The sequence below is a fragment of the Bos indicus genome, chromosome 19 (genome assembly GCF_029378745.1).
Source record: "Bos indicus isolate NIAB-ARS_2022 breed Sahiwal x Tharparkar chromosome 19, NIAB-ARS_B.indTharparkar_mat_pri_1.0, whole genome shotgun sequence".
Classification (NCBI taxonomy): domain Eukaryota; kingdom Metazoa; phylum Chordata; class Mammalia; order Artiodactyla; family Bovidae; genus Bos; species Bos indicus.
In genome coordinates, this window is record NC_091778.1 from 58,848,070 (window position 1) to 58,852,850 (window position 4,781).

Here is a 4,781-nt window from a genome sequence, read left to right on the forward strand (position 1 = left end):
CATGTGGGATCTTCCAGGGATGGAAGCCTCACCCCCTGCATCAGAAGCGCAGAGTCTTAACCACTGAACCACAAGGAAGTCCCCCTGCATGTCTTTTAATGTGTTTATCACAAAAGAAAATCAGAGATGTATTGTGTTTGTATCTGTTCAATGTCCACATTGCCTGGGCTTCCCCGATGACTCATCGGTCAAGAATCCACCTGCAGTGCAGGAGCTGCAGGAGACGTGAGTTTGATCCCTGGGTGGGGAGGATCCCCTGGAGGAGGAAATGGCAACACACTCCAGGATTCTTGCCTGGAGAATCCCATGAACTGAGCCTGGCGGGCTGCAGTCCACAGGGTCGCAAAGAGTCAAACACAAGACTGAAGCAACTTAGCCTGCACACACTACGTTGCCTGCTGGGCGATAAGCTACTTGAGGGCAGGGACCACATCCGTGTGACACGTGGAATCCCCAATATAGTGCAATGCCCGCACACCGCAGACCATAGCTGCTGAGGGAATAAATGAATGAGCAGTATGCCTGCCCCTCCCTCCCCACTGTAATTATTTTCAGGTCTGTGTTCCTTCTAGACCGAGATCCCCTTGACCACACAGACTGTCTTATCCAGCTCCGTACACACAGTCCCCTGAACAATGGCTGGCGTCATATTTGCCTTTTGAGTTGAACCCAATCTCACTTTGAGGTCCAGTGGACCCTGTCACTAATACAATCATCCATTGTTCCTGTTCGGGGAAGAAAGGAAGGCTGAAGCTGGAGACTCCAAAAAGCCGGACCAGATTTTTACAATTTTCCTTTATCGTGAAGTGCCCACAGATTATAATTCCCTGAGGGTAGGACCCAGCATCCCAGATCCTGGGTACCAAGATGGAGCTGGAGGAAGATTCAGCCCTCCCTGGCAGCTTCTTCGGCCTGGTGGAAAGGCTGGAGCTTCAGGGTAAGTAACTGCTACGAAAGGGCTCCACTTAACCCTCTTTTTTTGCAAACCTGAGACTGTGAGTCAACCCTCAATTAACCTATTCTCCCAGATTCCGCTCAATGCAAAAGGTTTTATTCGGAAGACAGGAAAGCTATTTTAGGATTGCCAATGTGATGGAGTTGATACCAAACCGGAATAGGTCAATGCTTTTCCTGTTCCCCCAGAGATTCGTGGCCCCAGATGCCAACTGGGTATAAAACGCCAGGCTGCAGGGGAGGACTGTCCCTCCATACACCCCTCCCCAGCCCCCGAGCCCCCACTCTCCCTCATCCACTAGAGCAACTGCAAGGAGGCACCCCTAGTATTTTGCTTAGAAATCCTGTTAAAATCACGAGCCTCACTTCTCTCTCCGCTTCTGTTGACCCCTGACAGTTCCGGTCCAACCCATACACCATCTTTGTTGGCCAAATGGCAGCTTCTCCTACAAAAGGACAGACCACAAAGCCTAGGAAGGTCTATTTTTGGAAAATTATTTAAGCTCTTATACCAACCCTATTTTTAGCCCAAACTTATTTTTTCAGAAAGTAATGGGTAAGTTGGCTCTGTTCAGGGTATGTGCCAGGAACTGGGGGGCCAGGGGAGACATAAAGGCCCGAGTGAGATCATGCATAGTGCTGAGAGGAGGTCACGATGCTGGGGGAGCCTGCTCCTTCCAGGAGGATGCGTCACGAAGACATTCATTTGTTTTGGTCTGTGCCCTCTTTATATTAATGAAGCAGCGACTTTGATATTCACTGAAATGTTCCAGATATACAGCCATTGACTGGAGACCGTGAAAGCCACCATTTCTCATCCAAGTAGTTAAGGTATTAAGCAGTGGTGGAGAGGAGGGTGAGGAGGGCAACCGATGGGAGGGTGGATAAATAAGTGATGGCATAGCCGTGAAGGAATATTATGCAGCCATTAAAAATACATATGCAAAGGATATTTAATGGCCTGGAAGATGCTCACAGTTTAAGAGTAAGTTAAAAAAAATGAGAACTTAGAATTTCATATTCAGGACAGGCCACGTGTGTTGAAAGAGAACTAGGAAGAAATGTATCAAAAGTTTCCTTCTTTATGCATGTATGGATTTTCCATCTTCCCTGCAATTTGCCTTTATTCAATGTAGTTTAAAATCTTTCTTGACGTTAAAACCTTTTTCAAGTACAAAATAAAACATTCTCTGTGTAGAAATAAATTTGAATTATATTATAAATGAAAGCTGTTTTCTGCCGTAGCTTTTGATAATCATTTGGTATATAGTCTATAGAATTTGTGTGTGGTGTATATATATCTATATATATACATATATATATATAATATTTATATTGTTGCTGTTGTTTAGTCACTAAGTTGTCTCCTACTCTTTTGTGACCCCATGGACGGTAGCCGCCAGGTTTCCCTGTCCATGGGATTTCCCAGGCAAGAATACTGGAGTGGACAGCCATTTCCTTCTCCAGGAAGGATCTCTCCCGACTCAGAAATCAAACCGGCATCTCCCGCATTAGCTGGTGGGTTTTTTTACCACTGAGCCACCAGTATGCACACACATGTGCATACATGTATACACACATGTGTAGATATTACACATATGATAACATATATAGGTATCTATACATGGGCTTCCCTGGTGGCTCAGAGGTTAAAGCATCTGCCTGCAATGTGGGAGACCTGGGTTCGATCCCTGGGTCGGGAAGATCCCCTGGAGGAGGAAATGGCACCCACTCCAGTCTTCTTGCCTGGAGAATCCCATGGACAGAGGAGCCTGGTGGGCTACAGTCCACGGGGTCGCAAAGAGTCAGACACAACTGAGCGACTAAACCACCACCATCCATATATACAGGCTTCCCAGGTGGTGCTACTGGTCAAGAACCCGCCTGCCAATGCAGGAGATTTATGAGACCTGGGTTCGATCCCTGGGTCAGGAAGATCCCCTGGAGGAGGACATGGCAACCCACTCCAGTGTTCTTTCTGGGAAACCCCATGGGCAGAGGAGCCTGGCCCATGAGGTCACGAAGAGTCAGATACGACTTAGCAACTAAACAGCAACCAAGAGCATGGGCTCCACAGATGAGGTTAAGGGGAGATCTGGAGGTGCAGAGTGCGTCCTGAGTGATTCAGGTGGGCCGTGTAATCACAGGGTCCTTATGAGAGGGCGGCAGGAGGGTCAGAGAAGGCGTGAGGAGGGCAGCAGAGCTCAGAGCGACAGATTGCTGGCTGGAAGGGAGCCACAGCCAGGAAGACAGGCAGCCTTAGAAACTGGAAAAAGCAAGGAGCAGATCCTGCCCTGGAGCCTCTTGAAAGGCAGGCCCTGTGTTTTCCTCGATTTTGCCCGCCTAAGACTCATTTTGGGCTTCTGATCTCTGAAACTGTAAGATAAAAGACTTGTGTTGTTTTTCGCCACTAGCCTTGTGATAAGTTGTTCAACCACTGCAGGAAACTCGCACACCTTATCTCAGGGTCAGCTTTGGCGGACCCCATCCCAAGATGTAGAATTTCAGCTGATTCCCTTCTGTTCAGTATGGCATCTCCAACAGCTTCCCACCGTGGGAGCTTTTCTGTATATCTTCCTTATATAATCAGAAAAGCATTCTTTTAAAAAGTCTGTAAAATGATCATAGGGCTTCCCAGTTGGTGCTAGTGGTAAAGAACCCGCCTGCCAATTCAGGAGACATGAGTTTGATCCCTGGGTCAGAAAGATCCCCTGGAGGAGGGCATGGCAACCCACTCCAGTATTCTTGCTGGGAGAATCCCACGGACAGAGGAGCCTGGCGGGCTATGGTCCATAGGGTCATCAAGAGCTTCAAGTCATGCTTCAAGTTGCTTCATGACTGAAGCAACTCAGCGCGCACACAAAATGGTTATAATGGGAGGGGGTGTGAAGGAATGTAGTTGTTCACTCCACAAATACTTTGCTGAATGCCTCCTGTAGTCCTAGGCATATCAGTGAGAAAAACCAAGATTTCTGCCTGCTAGGAGCTTATGTTGTAGCCATTTTGTTCCAGGGAGACAGATAAAAAAATTGTAAATGTAAGAACTAAGCAGATCTTGTAGGAAGTTAGAGGTCACACATACAATGGAATGAAAGTACAAAAGAGCGAGCTTGGGTGAGGACTGACTGCGTGTTTAAATACTGTGGTCCTGGGGACTTTGCTGCTGGTTCAGGGGCTGAGATTCCACGCTTCCAATGCAGGGGACCCAGGTTTGATCCCTGGTCATGAAACTAGATCCTGCAGGCTGCAACTGAGAATTCGCGTGCCACGACTGAAGACCCTGCCTGTCGAAACTAAGACCCGGTGCAACGAAATAAATGAGCAAATAAACATTTAAAAAATACTGCGGTCCATGTCAGCCTCACTTGATTTATTCCTTTAAGTGATCACTTATATCATACTTACTCAACTTCAGTTTCTAAGTACTTCACAAACATCACATTACTTCATCTTCATTACAGCCTTGTGAATGAATGCCCTTATTATCTCCATTTTACAGATGAGAAAACTGAGGCACAGCAAGGTGAAATAACACTGGGAGCATCCGATGGCTGGCGGGTGGGAGGAAAGGGTTGTGAGCTCAGGCCATGTGGCTCCAGTCTGGCCTCCCGTCCTCTATACAATGCCGCCTGAAGTCTGAGAAAAAACCTCAAGGCCATAAAGGAGTCGGCCATGCAGATCTCTGTGGGAGAAGCATTCCCAGGGAAAGGAGAGCCAGTGCAAAGGCCCTGAGGCAGAAGCATGTCTGGGTTATGTGGCCACCCTGGCAAGGCTCCCACTGTGGCCGACAGGGATGGGCAGGGAGATGGTGGTCAGTGCTGTCACTC

General features: G+C 47.8%; 1 long non-coding RNA gene across 1 annotated transcript; it reads left to right on the forward strand.

Moving 5' to 3' along the window:
• The first annotated feature begins 581 nt into the window (after positions 1-581).
• Positions 582-4,298, forward strand: LOC109573469 (uncharacterized). Its single transcript, XR_002182922.2, has 3 exons — positions 582-937; positions 1,696-1,785; positions 4,155-4,298. It is a non-coding gene; the product is annotated as an uncharacterized lncRNA (long non-coding RNA).
• The last annotated feature ends 483 nt before the right edge of the window (positions 4,299-4,781 follow it).